Here is a 21088-nt window from a genome sequence, read left to right on the forward strand (position 1 = left end):
CCCAAACTTACATTTTGCTAGTCCCTTAGCAAAACAAAACAAAAAATAAAATGAAAGCAAGAAACATAAATCCTCTTTCGTGGGAGAGACGATTGCATTTAGCATATGCAACAAGCCTTTTAAACCCCTAGGCATCCCTAGTGGACGAGTGAAGTCTCGTGAGGGCTTAACAGGAATGATACCCACAAACATTGTGCACTATGTTGTTAACAAGAAAGAAGTTTCACATAAACTATGGTTCTTATTTATGAGCAAACTTAAAAAGACAAACACCATCATAACAGTCAAAAGGAAATCCAAAATCAAATTACTCATAAATGGACAATTGAGACCTCATATGTTCTAAAAAGTGTAAAGTGTAATTAGCATACAATCATGAAACTTTCTGCTTAAACTCAAGACAAGTTCCATAAAATTTGAAAGAATCCCTAACAAATGAAACAACCGAGGCAAGATATGCATTTTTTTTTTTTTAAATAGGCTTTGCAATGTCTAACTCCCTTAAGCTTTCTAATTGACTCATGTAACAAGTGTTAGGCCAATGACTCCCAAGCCAGGTGGCTTTAGGACACTAGATGTAGAACATCTCTAAGGGCTTATTAACTTAAGTCAAAAAGGCTACGAAGTCAGATTAGCCATATCATAAATCAACACTGAACTTCACACCTTTTGACGCGAACACTCAAAGCTTAACGAGGCAAGAGATCCGGTTACTCAGTGAAAAACTCAACATGATCTTTATTTTCTTTTTCCTTCTCTTTTTTATTTATTTTTCTTCTTTTTTTTTTTTTATATATATATCTTGCAAGCCAATGGTTATTCATCAATAGGTCATCCAACAAATCTCAAAGAGAACAAGCTTAAGCTCAAACATCATACCTCACAGAAAACATGCTAATGTGCTCATAAAAATTTATTTCAAAACAAGTGAAATCTCTTTTACCCAAAAATAAGTCAAAGGACTCAAACTTCTAATGACATAATGATGATGTTCAACCCTTTAAGCAAGCTAATGAAATGCAAATCATAGTTATAGTTTAACTCAAACTTGACAACAACATAGCACATTTTTTTTTTTTTCAAATTTTTTAACACAAAATGACAAATAAAAACAAAAATAAATAGACAAAGTGTTTTTCCATACCCCCAAACTTGAATTACACATTGCCCTCAATGTGTAGTATAGAAATACATTACCGGAAATAAAGAAATCTGAGTGTGAACAAGGCTAGGGCGTCCCCCAAACTTAAACACCAAAACACCTGTCAATAAAAACTAACAGCAATATTTTTTTCATAGAAACAATATCAAAAGATTAATTGCTGTTAGAAACAAAAAACAAATAAAATTAACATGTAATGGAAAAGGAAAGAAAGAATTTTTGGAGTGAAGTGCAGAAAATAAACTGGAGGAGAAAACTTTACAGTGCTTCCCCCTATCATGCGGATGTCCAACTAATCCCTTCCACCCCTTCTTCTTCAAAACTTCATACCCCTCTGGAAGGATGTTTCGCCATCTTATGTAGAATTTCTTGCTTCGAAGGATCTTTTTAGGAAAGTGGTTCCTAGATTTGTGTGCTTGTGTGCACAAGTCCTTGAGTATCTTGATATAAGATGGCTCTTTGAGACATTTAGGCAATGAAGCTTTGGGCTCTTGATATGTCTCAAGAGGTACAATGATGCAGGCAGGAGCTTCAGTACTCACTTCCATGTCATTGGGCAGATTAGGATCCATTGGGGGCTCACTATTCTCATGGTGCTCAACTTGCTCAAGATGCTCAACTTGCTCATCTTTCTCTTCCTCCTCTTTGTTATCCACAATTTCCTCACTCTCAAGTGTGATGGTGACTTGGGCATGCTCATGATAAGAATTTTCGGAATCATCCTCATCCATCATGTAGTGCCTTTCAGCCATCAGCTGACTTTGAAGCTCTTCTTCCTCTATTCTGTTGAAGTCAGCAACTAGATGACCGATCTGTCCTTCTATCTTGGTCATGGCCTGCTTAAGTTCTTGTATGTCTCTACCATTAGCCATGTTGGAATTCTTCATCTCCTGTACGGCTTGATTGGTGAAACCTTTTAGCTCTTGTATATCTTGGGAATTGCTCAGGGTAGTATTCTTCATATCTTGCTTTATCTCTTGTATGTTCTTATCCATTGATTGCATGAATGCTTTCATCATGTCTTCCAGTGATGACTGTGGTGCAGGCACTTGAGTGGTAGACTGATAAATAGGAGGTTGAGCTTGATGATCGAACTGTGGATATTCTGAATGATCCAATTCATCAAATTGGTGAGCATAATTTCCTGTAGCCTGAGCTGATCCTGAGAAATCATATTGGTTGCTCCAGTCCGGATTATAACAATTGAAATTTGAATCAAACCGGGTTAGAGAAACTGGTGTTCATTTCTTCATATGAAAAGTTAGATCTAGCTGCTCTGATTTGATCTAATTTGTCCCATAAGTCGTTGAGCTCAGTTCGCAGATCTGGACAATTGTTCTCCTCATGATAAGGATTGAAACAAAATGAACATGGTTTATTTGGGTATAAATTTTGAGGGTAGTTGGTAGGAGCAGGTGTCCTACAACTAAGAGATGCATTAAAATCATTAAAATGAAAATTCATACTTCCCCTCACTTTTTAGCATGCAGATATCCCACATAAAACATTAACCAATATATATATATATATATATTTTTAATTTTAATTTTTTTTAAAAATAAAATAAACTAAAAGAACAACTAACACACCAAAAAAAAAAAAAAAAACTAAAATTTAAAAACTCACAAAAAGGACCAAAAATAAATTTTTGGCAAAGATCTACAGAACTGCTGCTTTTGCTATGAGTGCGCTTGATCGCACTGATGTGCGGAAGGTGCTGTGGCAGAACTGTAAAACAAGCCAAACAAAACAAAAAACAACAAGAACAATCTTCTTTTTTTTTTTTTTTTTTTTTAGTAACACGAATAAAACAAAACAAATTACAGAAAAATAAAATCCTAATTATAACTAGTAGAAGAATAAAACTAATTTAGAAATAAATTGGTTTCAAAAATTGAACAATTCCCCGGCAACGGCGCCAAAAACTTGTTGTGCAAATTTATTTAACTCGCAAGTGTACGAATCAATTGTAGTTTAATGGATTGCAAGTGCGAGGTCGATCCCACAGAGAATTGTATTTTTGAAAGAACAATTTATATCTAAACTAATTAAATCCTAATCTAGTTCCAAAAGGGTTTTGACTTTTGAGTTTTGAAAATTAAAGGATAAACATAAACTAAATAAAATAAGTAAATCTAAGAATAAAGGTACTAAGGTTTGCGAATTCACACTCACCAAATCATAACAACATACTTTATGTTCATCAATATGAATCCGAAGTTCTCACAAATTAAATCATAGATATGTTTTACTATGCTTCAAAGAATTAATCAAAACCATCCCATGTATCCATTCATTGACCAAATCACAAAAGGAATCCTAATTCAATTGAAACACCAGATGTATCCGTAGAACAAATCACAAGGGATATCCAATTTTTATGAGTTAAAAGCCAATCAATCAATCATATGAAATTATCTCAAATCATCAAATGTATCCTTGAATCACAAGAGATATCCAAGAATCACTTCATACAATTGATTAGAAGTAAAACAATTGAAATATAAAACCCAATAAAATCAGAATAATAAAAAGGGAAAAATATAAAAAAGCCCCACAAACTACCAGCCGTTTTCGATTTAGCCCCCTAATGTTCCAAAAGTGATAAAGTAGCCCCCCAAACTACCAAATTATTGAATTTTGGCCACTCCGTTAGTCAAAACTGTCAGTTTGGACGGAAACTGCAAAACGACGTCGTTTGTTACGGGTAAGTTACTACAATGCCCTTTTGAGAAAAATATAAAAAAGCCCCCCAAACTACCAGCCGTTTTCATTTTAGCCCCCTAATGTTCAGAAAGTGATAAAGTAGCCCCCTAACTACCAAACAGTTGCAATTTTGCTACTCCGTTAGTCATTACTGTCAAATATGATGGAAAATTCAAAACTACGTCATTTTGACAATGGTTAGTTACTAAAATGCCCTTTTAGAAAAAAAAATCATATTAAAACAAGCACGCTAAATGGCGCCGTTTTGCTTGAAATTAGGGTTTCCTTACACTTACCAAAACGACGCCGTTTTGATAAGTGTTAGGAATAAAAAGAAAAAACCTTAGACACCACGCAAAAAAAACCCCCAACCCCAGTTTATCTCTCTCCCCCAAACCGCCGACCACCACATCGTTCTATCTCCGGCAACCTTCTCCCTCAAGTGAAAAAAACACAACGCCCCTCTCTCTCTTTCTCTCAAAACGACTGCCCCTGCCACCACCATCCATCACCGCCGGCCACACCATCCACTAGCTACGAAGCGCCACCGTAAAATTCTTACCCATTGTAGAAATCAAACAAAAAAATCACGTTCGTAGATAAACAACACCGATCCGACCACTATACCATGAAATACAATAAAAAGATTGAGGTATTGGTAAGATTTACAGGCTGTCGGAGATAGACGACGTGGTGGCCGGCGGTTTTGGGGAGAAAGATAAACTGGGGTTGGGGGTTTTTTCGTGGGTCACCTGCGTGGGGTCTAGGGTTTTTTCTTTTAATTCCTAACACTTACCAAAGTGGCATCATTTTGGTAAGTGTAAGGAAACCCTAATTTCAAGCAAAACGGCGCCGTTTTGCTTGCTTGTTTTAATATGATATTTTTTTTCCAAAAATGGCATTTTGGTAACTTACCATTGCCAAAACGATGTAGTTTTAAATTTTTCATCATATTTGACGGTAATGAATAACGGAGTGGCCAAATTGCAATTGTTTGGTAGTTTGGGGGCTAGTTTATCACTTTCTGAATATTAGGGGGCTAAAATGAAAATGACTGGTAGTTTGGGGGGCTTTTTTATATTTTTTTCAAAAGGGCATTGTAGTAACTTACCTGTAACAAACGACGTCGTTTTGCAGTTTCCGTCCAAACTGACGGTTTTGCCTAACGGAGTGGCCAAAATGCAATAGTTTGGTAGTTTAGGGGGCTACTTTATCACTTTTGGAACATTAGGGGGCTAAATCAAAAACGGCTGGTAGTTTGGGGGGCTTTTTTATATTTTTCCCTAATAAAAACTTACATAAAAGTATTGATGTTCTTCATTGGTGAGGCTTTATCCCCAACCTTAGTTGGGAATTTAGCTCCACATAAAAATAAAATCTAAACCTAAAGAAAAACTAAACAAAAGAATTTTGCTCTCTAGTATTGTGTATATTTTCTTGAATGCAAAGAAGTCTATTTTTAAGCTTAGGGAAGTCCTAGAAGCCCAAGTAAACTTAGATAATTCGGAGGTCTGTCTCCCAATCAAAATAGAAGTCTGAAATCGGAATAGGATTCGTCCAGATTTGTGTCCTTTAATTGCAGGGCGATTTTGACATAGTAACTGTACGAATTACGAAAATCCTATTTCACAACAAATTGTAGTATTTTGAGCTAGCTTTCCAATGCTATTTGAATCACTTCAATCCGATATTTGAACGGAGAGTTATGGTCAAAATACTAAGATATGTGCAGAATCTAAATTTGAATCCGATCCAAAATCTTATTCAATCTGAACTTGAATCTGATTTAACCTTTTCTTGGATTTGGTTAGACTTAGCCACACAATCTAGGTCTTCTCAAAGTATGCTTTCTTCCAAACTTCGCATTTTTTCCTTTAAAGTTGCAGTTTTTCTTCAATGACCTACAAAACACTAAAAACACAAAATTAACACAAAATATTAAATAACGACATAGCTAAAGGATTAACTAATGTAAATAAAGGGGTCCAAATATGCAATATTTGGCACTTATCAATAAACTGGAGGAGAAAACTTTACTGCGCTTCCCCCTATCATGCGGATGTCCAACCAATCCCTTCCACCCCTTCTTCTTCAAAACTGCATACCCCTCTGGAAGGATATTTCGCCATCTTATGTAGAATTGCTTGCTTCAAAGGATCTTCTTAGGAAAGTAGTTCCTAAATTTGTGTTCTTGTGTGCGCAAGTCCTTGAGTATCTTGACATAAGATGGCTCTTTGAGACATTCAAGCGATAAAGCTTTGGGTTCTTGATGTGTCTTAAGAGGGACAATGATGTAGGCAGGAGCTTCAGTACTCACTTCCATGTCACTGGGCAGATTAGGATCTGTTGGGGCTTACTATTCTCATGGTGCTCAACTTGCTCAGGGTGCTCAACTTACTCCTCTTTCTCTTCCTCCTCTTTGTTATCCACAATTTCCTCACTCTCAAGTGTGATGGTGACTTGAGCATGCTCATGATAAAAATTTTCGGAATCATCCTCGTCAATCATGTAGTGCCTTTCAGCCATCAGCTAACTTTGAAGCTTTTCTTCTATCTTGGTCATGGCCTGCTTAAGTTCTTGTATGTCTCTATTGTTAGCCATGTTGGAATTCCTCATCTCCTGTATGGCTTGATTGGTGAAACCTTTTAGCTCTTGTATATCTTGGGAATTGCTCATGGTAGTATTCTTCATATCTTGGGAATGGCTCATTGTAGTATTCTTCATATCTTGTATGTTCTTATCCATTGATTGCATGAATGCTTTCGTCATGTCTTCTAGTGATGACTATGGTGCAGGCTGTGGCATTTGAGTGGTAGACTGATAAACAGGAGGTTGAGCATGATGATCGAACTACGGATATTCTAAATGGTGCAATTCATCAAATTGGTGAGCATCATTTCCTGTAGCCTGGGCTAATCCTGAGAAATCAGATTGGTTGCTCCAGTCCGGGTTATAAAAATTGAAATTTGAATCAAACCCTGGGCTGGGGAAATTGGTGTTCATTTGTTCATATGAAAAGTTAGATCTAGCTGCACTGATTAGGTATAATTTGTCCCATAAGTCGTTGAGCTCAGCTCGCAGATCTGGACAATTGTTTTCCTCATGATAAGGATTGAAACAATATGAACATGCTTTATGTGGGTAAAAATTTTTAGGGTAGTTGGTAGGAGCTGGTGTCCTATAGCTAGGAGAGGCATTAAAATCATTAAAATGAAAATCCATGCTTCCCCCTCACTTTTTAGCATGCAAATATCCTACATAAAACATTAACCATTTTTTTTTAATTTTTTTAAAATAAACTTAAAAAAAAAAAAAAAAAAAAGTAAAACTAAGATTTAAAAACTCACAAAAAGGACCAAAAATAAATTTTTGGCAAAGATCTACGGAACTGCTGCAATTGCTGCCTTTGCTGTGAGTGCACTCGATCGCACTTGAGTGAACATGTGGTAGTTAACGAGCACAGGTGAGCTTGAGCTTGATGTCTTGGCCCCTAGTGCACTCAATCGTAACACAAACAAAAAAACAAAAACAAAAAAATCTTTTTTTTTTTATTAGTAATAAGAATAAAACAAAACAAATTGCAGAAAAAATAAAATCCTAATTATAACTAGTAGAAGAATAAAACTAATCTAGAAATAAATTGGTTTCAAAAAAATAAACAATTCCCCGGTAACGGCGCCAAAAACTTGCTGTGTAAATTTTGATATACTCGCAAGTGCATGAATCATTTGTAGTTTAATGGATTGCAAGTACGAGGTCGAACCCACAGAGAATTGTATTTTTGAAAGAGCAATTTAAATCTAAACTAATTAAATCCTAACCTAGTTCCAAAAAGGTTTTGAATTTTGATTTTTGAAATTAAAAGATAAACACAAACTAATTAAAATAAACTAAGAGATAAAAGACTAAGGTTTGAGAATTCACACTCATCGAATCATAACAACATACTTCCATGTTTATCAATATTAATATGAAATTCTCACAATTAAAATCTTAGATATGTTTTACTATGCTTCAACAGTTAATCAAAACCATCCATGTATCCATTCATTGCACAAATCACCAAAGGAATCCAATATTAATTAAATCATCAGATGTATCCGTAAATTACAAAAGATATTCAATCTTAATTGAAACACAAAATGTATCCATAGAACAAATCACAATGGATATCCAATTATTTAGGCAAATAAAATCAAGCAATCAATTATGTGAAATTATCTTAAATCATCAAGTGTATCATTGAATCACAAAAGATATCCAAGAATCACTCCACATATTGAAAAGAAGTAAAACAATTGAAATATTAAACCCAACAAAATCAGATAAATAAAGACTTTTTTTTTCTAATAGATAAATAAAGACTTACATGAAAGTATTGATGTTCTTCATCAGTGAGGTTTCATCCCCAACCTTAATTGGGAATTTAAGTCCACGTAAAAATAAAACCTAAATCTAAAGAAAACCTAAACTAAAAAGAGAAAAATTGTAGAATTTTGCTCTCTGGAATTCTATCCCCTTTCTTGAATGCAAAGAAGTCTTTTTATTGGCTTAGGGAAGTCCTAGAAGCCCAAGTAAACCTAGATATTTCAGAAGTCTGTCTCCCAGTCAAAATAGAAGTCTGAAATCAGAATAGGATTCGTCGAGACTTGTGTCCTTTAATTGCAGGGCGATTTTGGCATAGTAACCATCCGAATTAGGAAAAATACTATTGGACAACGAATTATATTATTTTGAGTTATCTTTCCAATGCCGCTTAAATCACTTCAATCCGATATTTGAGCGGAAGGTTATGGTCAAAATATTAAGATGTGTGTTGAATCTGAATTTAAATCCAATCCGAAATCTTATCCAATCTGAACTTTAATCCAATTTGATCATTAATCCGATTTAACCTTTTCTTGGATTTGGTTAAACTTAACCACATCATCTAGGTCTTCTCAAAGTATTATTTCTTTCAAACTTTGCATTTTTTCCTTTAAAGCTGTAGTTTTTCTTTAATGGCCTACAAAATACTAAAAATACAAAACTAACACAAAATATTAAATAACGACACAACTAAAGGATTAACTAATGTAAATAATGGGGTCCAAATATGGAATATTTGGCACTTATTATCGGACGAGTGAAGTCTCGTGATGGTTTAACAGAAATGTTACCACAAACATTATGCAAAATTTTTGTTATCCTAAAGATTGAAGTATCACTTAAAACACTCTTTCATTCATTGCCAAGCTTAAAAAGATAAACTCCATCTTCACAATGAATTGGGATTCCAAAGTCTAATCACTTACAAAAGATGAGCTAAGGCATCACAAGTTCAATTTAGTGTAAAGTGAACTAACATATAACTATGAGGCTTCCAAATTATTTCCAATGTGTAATGACTCAATACCTCAAAGTTCACTAGGATCCCTATCATAATGAATAACCAAGGCATAACTTTCGTTTCTTTTTTTTTTTTCTTTTCAGACTCTACAATGCTTAGTTCCCTTAAACTTTTTAATTGACCCATGTAGCGAGTGTTAAACCAATGACTCCAAACCAGATGGCTTTAGGGTATTAGGTGTAAAGGCACAACCCTAAGGACTTACTAACTCGAGTAAAAAGGCTATGAAACTAAACTAGCCATGATATTAACCATATTAAAATTTTCACCTTTTGACGTGAACACTCATTGCTTAATGAGGCAAGAGGTCCAATTACTTAGCAAAAATCTCACAATGATCAATTTTTTTTTTCTTTTTCTTTACTCTTTTATATATATATATATATATATATATATATATATATGTCAAAGTATCCATCCAATAAGTCACCCAGCTTCACCCAAGACATTGAAACATACACAATCAGATTAACATGTCATACCCCACAAATTAAGTGCTAATGTGCTTGTGGCAATTTAAAATCAAAACAAGTGAATTTTCAACTGTCAAAGATAAGTAACCAGACTTAGAAACTCTATCATCAGATCCTGTGTTCAAAATTTTAAGCTCAGCAATGAAATTCAAATCACAGTTTCTAGATCAACCAAAATCTCAGGAATAATATGAACATGCATTTTTTTCAATTTTCTAAAAAAAAAAAATAGAAAAAATTTAGACAAAGTAGAAAAAGTGTGTGTGTGCTCCCCATACGCCATACCCCCAAACTTGAATTACACATTGTCCTCAATGTGTAGAAAAACATGGAAAGATCTTATCCGGGATATGAGAAAATTGGTTGGACAAAGGAATGGCTCGTAGCATACCCCCAAACTTGAATGTAGGAACACTTGTCATGGAATGGGGTGCCTCCCAAGAACGCTAAGTTTACCGTCTTCAGCAAGACTATTGATAGTAGCTTCAGTGCTACTATTCTCTATGAGATTATTAGTTTGAATAGGTATGGCTCATAGCATACCCCCAAACTTGCAATAACACTTGTCCCTAAAACAAATAAATACTCCAACCAAATACCATTCAAGTACAACACATTGTTGTAAAACTATAATCAAAGAATAAAAATTGAACAACAATGGAGATAATAAAACCTGGAAGGAGATCATGTATCCTAGCCTGATGGAGGGCTCAAGTGCATAGGGCCAGTATCGTATGGATAAATTCTGAGATTGACGACCCTGCATGAAAAAGAAACCAATCAGGTTTGGAATTTACAGTAGCTTCAACACTGCTGGCTAGAAGTGCGATTGATCGCTGGGGACTTGCGGTCAATCACAGTGGTATGCTCGATTCTTCTCATTGGCTGCTCGGAAGCATTGCCGCAAAACAGAAATACAACAGCTTGGTGCGCTCGATCACAGGGGACATGCACTCAATCACATTGCTTTGGACAGAAATAGAACAGCGGCAATAACAGCTTCAGTGCTGCTGTCTGGTAGTGGTGCGCTCGCTCATAGAGGACAAGCACTCGATTGCACTACTGCATATCAAAAATAGACTTGCAGCAAATAGAAAAGATTAGAAAAAATTTAAATAAAAAAAAAAAAAAAAAAAAAAAAAAAAAGAGAATCAATAAAATTAAATTAAATAAAGAAAATAAAGAACAGGAACAGAAAATAAAATAAAACAGAAAAATAAAAAAAATAAAAATAAAAACAAACTCAACATAACAACAGCTTCAGTACTACTGTCTGGCTGTGCGCTCGATCGTAATGCACTTGCGCTCGGTCGCACAGCTGCGCTCGATCTCCCTAGAATGGGCACTCGAGCGCTCTGTCGTAGTGATAAGTGCTAAAATATATTTTAGCCCATTAATTTACATTTGTTAATTTCTTAGTTTAGTAAGTTTGTGCAATTTTACTTCATTTTTGTGTTTTATATCTTTTATAGGTTTTTTAGGAAAAAGAAGCATTCTGGAAAATTCAAGCTTAAAGGGAAATTTTGGGAAATTCTAAAAGTGAGGAAGTCCAGACTCGAGCTATGCAGCTGGTGCGCTCGAGTGCACATTGCCTAGGCTCGATCGCAGGAGTGTGATCAAGCACACCACCCATGCGATCGAGCATACTCGGGCGCTGGAGAAATCTCAGACACACGGCAAGACTCCTTTTTCTTCCCAAACTAGGTTTTCCAAGTCCTAGTTGAACTAGAACTTTAAACATACAAGTTTACTATGATTTCTAGGGTTTCTAGGTCTCTCCTAAGCTCTATAAATAGACCTCTAAGCCTCACAACTCAAGACACCATTCAATAGACAAATTTTTATATGCTTGCTTGGACAGGAGAATTTGGAGGCTACTTCTAGAAGCGGTTTACGATTCTTTCTTTTCCCTTTATTTTAATTATGTGTAACTAAATACTTTAGTAGGGCAAGATTGAAGCCCTAATCATGTCTCTTTAATATTTCAATATTGGTGCCTTTGTGATAATCATATTGTGATGCTTAACTAGATTGAATTCCTCATATGAATATGTTTGGCCAACATATGCATGTGGTATGGATTCGTTATTTAAGTCAATTTGGATGACTGAGTCTTGGGCTTAATAGAGTGACAAAAAATATCTTTTCAGATTCTTGGGGCAATCAACATGGGGAATCGGAAGTATACACCCATGCCCTAGGCCTCATGTGTTTGTCGATTGCCATTGAATTATGCTTTCTCAAAGAACAACTTAGTATACACCCATACTAAATCCTTTGAGAAAGAAAAGAATTAGAGTATACACTTATGCTTAATTCGTTGCTTAGGAAAATCAATAGCTTAAGGAGTATATACACATGCCCTTCGGTTGGCAAACATTAAGTAATCTTGATATGATTGGAACATTGACATATTGATATATTATTAAGCATGATTAGTGGTGGATATCAAAGCCCTACGTTTTCATTTATCTTTATTTATTTTCATAATATCAATTTCATGACAAAATTGATATTTAATTTAGAAAATCAATTCTAAACAAAATCAACAATGCTCGTGGAAATGATCTCGTATTTGCCGCATTATACTATCGTTTGATCTTGTGCACTTGTGTGTTAAAACGTACCAAATTAGGTAGTATTTGGCACAACAAGTTTTTGACGCAGTTGCCAGGGATTGTTTTATTTTGTTTAGAATTTTTTTTCCTTAGTTAATTTTATTTTATTTTAATTTCATTGTTACTGTTTCTAGAATTTTAGTTACGTCCTGCAGCGGTGCGATCGAGCGCACTGCTGCAGAGCGATCAAGCGCACTGCTGCAGAGCGATCAAGCGCACTGCTGCAGAGCGATCAAGCGCAAAATCATACAGCCACGCTGAAGAAGCTGTGTTTTCTTTTCTATTTTGCAGTTTTTCCTCGAGTGCGATTGAGCGCACTATCAGACAAGACCTATGTTCCAACACTTCAGGCAGTTTGTGAGTCTTTTTTTTTTTTTTTTGTCTTTATTTTTCTTTTGTTATTTAATTTTCTTTTTGTTGTTTTACTCATGTGGGGAAACATTCCAAAACTCCATGAACCATGTTCATATTGCCATAACCCTTATCACCATGTTAGAGATTGTCCTCCAACAAGACAATTTTCTAACTATTCTTATGGGCATATGAACACATCGTTCTCTAGGCCGGGGGACGACGGTTATTTTGATTCCTTTAACACATAATGGAGCCAACAGTCTAATTTCTCGTGCCAAGCTCAAGCTCCTAAAATCATGCTCCATAATTTCATGAACTGCACCATCTATCAAATCCGCAGTTCTATGATCATTTATATTCCTCTCAATCAGCTCCACAACAGCAATATCAGGCTGAACCACCTCCTCCTGAGGTTTATGAAGAATTGTTAGATAAGATCAGAGAGTTGACAAATAGTACACGGCAAGTAATTGAGATAACGAAGGCCCACCCCAAACAAGAAGCTGATATCCTCAAAGAAGAAGAAGAAGAAGAAGAAGAAGAAGAGTGCCAAAGTCAGTCGGTGACCACTCCTTATGGACATTATATGGAGGAAAAGAGTATTTGCTATCATGAAAATGAGCCATCTCCACAGTTCTATGGTCAATCATACTCATTTCTTAGCCATAGTGAGGCCAATATGCAGCTGCTAGAATACATTGCAAAGTTAGAAGCATACTGTTGTGCAAATTTATTTAACTCGCAAGTGCACGAATCGATTGTAGTTTAATGGATTGCAAGTGCGAGGTCGATCCCACAGAGAATTGTATTTTTGAAAGAGCAATTTATATCTAAACTAATTAAATTCTAATCTAGTTCCAAAAGGGTTTTGATTTTTGAGTTTTGAAAATTAAAGGATAAACATAAACTAAATAAAATAAGTAAATCTAAGGATAAAGGTACTAAGGTTTGGGAATTCACACTCACCAAATCATAACAACATACTTTATGTTCATCAATATTAATCCGAAGTTCTCACAAATTAAATCATAGATATGTTTTACTATACTTCAAAGAATTAATCAAAACCATCCCATGTATCCATTCATTGACCAAATCACAAAAGGAATCCAAATTAAATTGAAACACCAGATGTATCCGTAGAATAAATCACAAGGGATATCCAATTTTTATGAGTTAAAAGCCAAGCAATCAATCATATGAAATTATCTCAAATAATCAAATGTATCCTTGAATCACAAGAGATATCCAAGAATCACTCCATACAATTGATTAGAAGTAAAACAATTGAAATATAAAACCCAATAAAATCAGAATAATAAAAACTTACATAAAAGTATTGATGTTCTTCATCGGTGAGGCTTCATCCCCAACCTTAGTTGGGAATTTAGCTCCACATAAAAATAAAATCTAAACCTAAAGAAAAACTAAACAAAAGAATTTTGCTTTCTGGATTGTGTCTCTTTTCTTGAATGCAAAGAAGTCTATTTATAGGCTTAGGGAAGTCCTAGAAGCCCAAGTAAACCTAGATAATTCGGAGGTCTGTCTCCCAGTTAAAATAAAAGTCTGAAATCGGAATAGGATTCGTCCAAATTTATGTCTCTTAATTGCGGGGCGATTTTGACATAGAAACCGTCCGAATTACGAAAATCCTATTTCACAACAAATTGTAGTATTTTGAGCTAGCTTTCTAATGCCGTTTGAATCACTTCAATCCGATATTTGAACGGAGAGTTATGGTCAAAATACTAAGACGTATGCAGAATCTGAATTTGAATCCGATCCGAAATCTTATCCAATCTGAACTTTAATCTGATTTAACCTTTTCTTGGATTTGGTTAGACTTAACCACATCATCTAGGTCTTCTCAAAGTATGCTTTCTTCCAAACTTCGCATTTTTCCCTTTAAAGCTGCAGTTTTTCTTCAATGACCTACAAAACACTAAAAACACAAAACTAACACAAAATATTAAATAACGACACAGCTAAAGGATTAACTAATGTAAATAAAGGGGTCCAAATATGCAATATTTGGCACTTATCACATACCAAGACGTGCCATCTCCCATCAATTGGTCTCAACACTATCATGAAGAAGAGTCATCTCCCATTAATTGGCCTCAACAATACCAAGAAGAAGAATGTCAAAGTCAGTTGGTGGCCAATTCTAACAGACACTACATGGAGGATGAGTGCATTTACTATCATGCGCAAGCTATCACTGCATTGAGGAGTGAAGAAATGGTTGAAAATCAAGTGGAAGAAAGGAAGGAGGAGCAAATTGAAGTTCCACAAGAGCCACATTGGGAAGAAGAAGAGAGCACTGAAACTTCTTCAACATTAGCTCTTAAAACACCAAGAAGCTAGGAGAGCAATCTGTTAGAGCTACCAAATGAGCAAACTAAGGACATCAAGATGAAAAAAAACTCCCTGAGAATTATCCTTATATTATTACAGTTCATGATTCCCTTCCAGATGAAAAATTGTTTGAGAAGACTCAGAGTGGTCCACCCCAATTTACAGACATTTGGAATCACCCTGCAATAAGAAAAATTCATTCTCTTTGGTGCAAGAGAAGAAAAGACCGGTGTTTCAAGTTTAAGAGGAGGACAACAGTTTGGCTGAAGACGTTAAACTTAATGCTCATGAGAGGCACCCCACAGCATATCATTTTTCTTTCTTTGTTTTTTTTTTCATTTAATTTTTCTTTTGTTTTTGTTTTCATTGTTATTTTAGTGTTTTGTTTTTCAGGAACAAGTGTGCTTGCGTTCAAGTTTCGGGGTGTGCTATGAACCATGCTAGTCCAGACAGTTTTCTCCATCTCCCAGGCGAGATCTTTTCATGCTATACACATATTGGGGACAATGTGTAATTTAAGTTTGGGGGATAGGAGACACTTACACACACTTTGTCTCAGTTTAATATTTCAATTTTTTTAAAAAAAAAAAAAATGCATGTTCATGTTTATTTTCAAATTTAGGTTGATCTGAAAGAATTGTGATTTAATTTTCATTGATGAGCTTAAAATTTTGAACAGATGATCTGATGATAGAGTTTTTAAGTTGGTTACTTACTTTAGGCATTTGAGAATTCACATGTTTGATCTGATCTGACATAAGCACATTAGCACGTAATTATGGGGTATGACATGAGAGTCTGTAGTGTATGTTTTAATGTCTTGAGGAAGCTGGGAGACTTGTTAGTTGGATACTTTGGCATAATATTGAAAGAAAAAAATAATAACAATAAGTTGATCATTAATAAGCTTTTCACTAAGTAATTGGACCTCTTGCCTCATTAAGCAATGAGTATTCACGTCAAAAGGTGAAGACCTTTGATTTGGTTAATGTCATGGTTAGTTTGGTTTTGTAACCTTTTTTATTCGAGTTAGTAAGTCCTTAGGGGTGTCTTTACACCTAATGCCCTAAAACCATCTGGTTTGGGAGTCATTGACTTAACACTTGTTACATGGGTAAATTAGAAAGCTTAAGGGAACCTAACATTACACAGCCTGACCAAAAAGAAAAAAGAAAGAAAAAAAAAAGTTATGTCATAGTTATTCATTATGATGAGGATTTCAGTGAACTTTGAGATATTGAGACATTGCACATTGGAAATAATTGGAAGCTTCATATTTATGTGCTGGATTACTTTACATTGTTTCAAACTTGTGATGCCTTAGCTTGTCTTTCGTAAGTAATTAGACTTTAAAATTCCAATTCATTTAGAAGATGGAGTTTATCTTTTTAAGCTTGCTAATGAATGAAAGCATGGTTTTGAGTGACACTTCAATTTTGGATAACATGAACTTTGCATAATTTTTGTGGGTAACATTCCTGGAAAACCCTCACGAGACTTCATTCGTCCTATAGGGAATGCCTAGAGGCTTAAAAGGCTTGTTACATACGCTAAATGCAATCCTACATCCCACGAAAGAAGAATTTATCTTTTTTTTTTGTTTTTCATCTTGATTTTTAGTTTTGTATTGCTAAGGAACTAGCAATATGTAAGTTTGGGAGTGCAATAGGTGCTAAAATATTCATATTTTAGCCCCTTAATTTACATTTGTTAATTTCTTAGTTTTGTTAGTTTGTGCAATTTTACTTCATTTTTATGTTTTATGTCTTTTTATAGGTTTTTGAGGAAAAAGAAGCATTCTGGAAAATTAAAGCTTAAAGGGCAATTTTGGGAAATTCTGGAAGTGAGGAACTCTAGGCTCGAGCTATACAGCTGGTGCGCTCGAGCGCACATTGCCTAGGCTCGATCACACTCCTGCGATCGAGCACACCACCCATGCGATCGAGCGCACTCGAGCGCTGGAGAAATTTCAAACACGCAGCAAGACTCCTTTTTCTTCCCAAACTAGGTTTTCCAAGTCCTAGTTGAACTAGGACTTTAAACATACGAGTTTACTAGGATTTCTAGGGTTTCTAGGTCTCTTCTAAGCCCTATAAATAGACCTCTAAGCCTCACAACTCAAGACACCATTCAATAAACAAATTTTTATATGCTTGCTTGGATAGGAGAATTTGGAGGCTACTTCTAGGAGCAGTTTTCGATTCTTTCGTTTCCCTTTATTTTAATTATGTGTAACTAAATACTTTAGTAGGGCTAGATTGAAGCCCTAATCATGTCTCTTTAATATTTCAATATTGGCGCCTTTGTGATAATCATATTGTGATGCTTAACTTGATTATTTTCTGCTTTATTTAATTCCTCATATCAATGTGTTTGGCCAACATATGCATATGGTATGAATTAGTTATTTAAGTGAATTTGAATGACCGAGTCCTAGGCTTAATAGAGTGACAAAAGATACCTTTACGGATTCTTAGGGTAATCAACATGGGGAATCGGGAATATACACCCATGCCCTAGGTCTCATGTATTTGTCGATTTCCACTGAATTATGCTTTTAGAAAAGAATTAGAGTATACACCCATGTCTAATTCGTTGTTTAGGGAAATCAAAAGTTTAAGGAGTATATACTCATGCCCTTAGGTTGGCAAACATTAAGTAATCTTGATATGATTGAAACATTGGCATATTGTTATATTATTGAGCATGATTAGTGGTGGATATCAAAGCCCTACCTTTACATTTATCTTTATTTATTTTCATAATACCAATTTCGTGACAAAATTGGTATTTAATTTAGAAAATCAATTCTAAACAAAATCAACAATCCTCGTAGGAAGGATCTCGTATTTGCCGCACTATACTATCGTTTGATCTTGTGCACTTGCGAGTTAAAACGTACAAAATATTATTTATTAATTTAGGTAGTATTTGGCACAATATGCAGCACTGACTCATGAAGGACTCACAGCAGCATCAATATTGCTATTTGGCAATGATGCGCTCGATCACAATGCACCTGCAATCGATCGCACTACCACATAAAATATCAAAGTTGCGGACAGTAAAGCAGAAACAACTCAAAAACAAAGAAAATAAAATTAAAAACAGAAATACATACAAACAAAAACAAAGGAAATAAAATAAACAAGATTAAAAGAAACTAAATTAAACTAAAGGAAAAATATCTAGACATAATTTAACACAATCCTCGGCAACGGCGCCAAAAACTTGTTGTGCCAAATACCCACCAAAATTAATATAATACTCGAGACGTTTTACTCACAAGTGCACAAGATCAAATAATAGTATAGCAGGCAAATACTAGATCATTCCCACAAGGATTGGTAAATTATGTTTAGAATTGATTTCCAATTTAATAATAGATTGTCACGAATAGAATTGAAATAAAGGAATAAAATAAAAGATGATCTAAGACTAAAAAGGATTAGGGTTTTAATATCCACCACTAATCAAATTAATTAAGATAACAATACACCAATATTCTAATTATACGGTATACTTAATGCTTGTCAACCTAAGGGCATGGTATCTACTCCTTAAGCTATTGATTTCCCTAAGCAACGAACTAAGCATAATATAAAGGAATAAAATAAAAGATTATCTAAGACTAAAAAGGATTAGGGTTTTAATATCCACCACAAATCAGATTAATTAAGATAACAATACATCAATATTCTAATCATACGGTATACTTAATGCTTGTCAACCTAAGGGCATGATATCTACTCCTTAAGCTATTGATTTTCCTAAACAACGAACTAGGCATAATATCTACTCTAATTATTTTCTTCCCCAAAGGATTTAGCATGGTATCAACTAAGTTGTTCTTTAGGGAAGCATAAATCTATGAACATCGACAAACACATGAAGCCTAGGGCATGGGATCTACTCCTAGTTCCCCATGTTGATTAAGCAAAGAACCCCTGATGAGGTTCTTTTGTTACTTTATTAATCCCAAGACTCGGTCATCTAAATTGACTTAATTAACAAATCCATACCATATGCATATGAGGAATTCAATAAACCAAAAATTAATCAATTAAAATACCAAAATATGTTTGAAATAGGCGTAATTGAAATCCTAAAAAAACATGATTGTTAAGTGCCAAAATATTCATATTTTTAGCCCTTAACTTACATGTTTTAATCCTTTAATTTTAGTTAATTCATGCTATTTTACTTCATTTTTGTATTTTCTTTGTTTTATAGGTTTTTCGAAGAAACGAAAGCGTTTCTGGAAAAGTTCCAAGCTTAAAGGGAAAATTGGGAAGATCTAGAAGATATGGTTAAGTTAATCCAATAAAGGAAAGGAGTAAATCGGAATTTTTCAAATAATAGTCAAAATCGGATTGGAGGCAAAATTGGATTCTGCATACCTCTCGTTATTTTGATCATAACTTTCAGCTCAACTATTTGATTGAGGTAATTCAAGCGGCATTGGAAATCTAACTCAAAAGGCTACAAATCATTGTGAAATAGTATTTTCCCAATTCAAAGCGCCGCAAGCCAAAATCGCCCTGCAAGATGGGACCGCAATTCTGGGCGAATCCTATTTTGATTTGGACATGGGTTTTTTCTATCCTAATTGAACTTGGACTTAAATCTCCGAAATTCCTAGGATCACTAGGGCTTCTAGGACTCTCCTAAGCCCTATAAATAGACCTCTAAGCCTCACAATTTAATAGACAAATTTCAGGAGACAAGTGGAAGGAGAGGCACAACTTGGGGAGAAGAATTTGGAGGCTACTTCTAGGAGCGGTTTTCGGTTCTTTCTTTCCCTTCTCTTTTCTTTTTATTATGTGTAACTAACTCTTAAGGAGGGCTAAATTGAAGCCCTAATTATATTTATTTAATATTTCAATATTGGCGCCTTTGTGATAATCATATTGTGTTGCTTAACTTGATTAATTCTTATTTTCTTGAATTCCTTATATGTATGTGACTGGCCATTATATGCATGCGATATGGACTAGTTAGTTAAATCAATTTAGATGAGCAAGTCCTGGGTTTAACATAAGTAACAAAAGAATCCACACCGCGATTCTTGGGTTAATCAACATGGGGAACCGAGAGTAGACACCTATGCCCTAGGCCTCGTGTGTTTGTCGATTTCCATAGATTTATGCTTTCTTAAAGAACAACTTAGTAGACAACCATGCTAAATCCTTTAAGAAAGAAAAGAATTAGAGTAGACACTCATGCCTAATTTGTTGCTTAGAAAAATCAATAGCTTAAAGAGTAAACACTCATGCCCTTAGGTTGGCAAACATTAAGTATTCATAATATGATTGGATCATTGGCATATTGTTATATTATCTAAGTATAATTAGTGGTGGATATCAAAGCCTTGCCTTTACCTTTACTTTATCTTTATATCTTTTTATTTTTCTTAATATCAAATCTGTGACAATTTGATATTTTAATTAATTCAAAACAAAATCACAATCCTCGTGGGATCGACCTCGTACTTGCTGCACTATACTATTGTTTTGATCTCGTGCACTTGCGAGTTAAATGTACTAAATATTATCTATTAATTTACGTAGTATTTAGGCACAACAAGTTTTTGGCGCCGTTGCCGGGGATTGTTTGATTTTGTTTGGAGTTTTTTTTTCCTTTAGTTTATTTTTGTTTTAATTTAGATTTTACTTTTTGCTTTTTTCGTAGTTACTGTTCCCTTGACTAATGTTGAATCCTAGAAATCTGATTTTTGTTTGAAACAAATTGATTTTGGTAGCTGAAACAACTAAACCACTAACTTTGATGATACTGAGAAACGAATGAAGATGTTTCCAGTGTTCATCAATTGATTTTGAAAATAAGAGGACATCATCTATATAAACAATTGAGAAATGTGCTATAGGGTCAAAGATTTCATTCATGATGTTTTGAAATTCACTTGGGGCATTTTTTAACCCAAAGGGCATGACATTCCATTCATAGTGGCCAAATGGTGTAACAAATGCTGTTTTATATCTATCTTGTTCATGGATTTGGATCTGCC

This window comes from Corylus avellana, chromosome 7, assembly GCF_965113065.1.
Source record: "Corylus avellana chromosome 7, dhCorAvel1.hap1.2, whole genome shotgun sequence".
Taxonomy (NCBI): domain Eukaryota; kingdom Viridiplantae; phylum Streptophyta; class Magnoliopsida; order Fagales; family Betulaceae; genus Corylus; species Corylus avellana.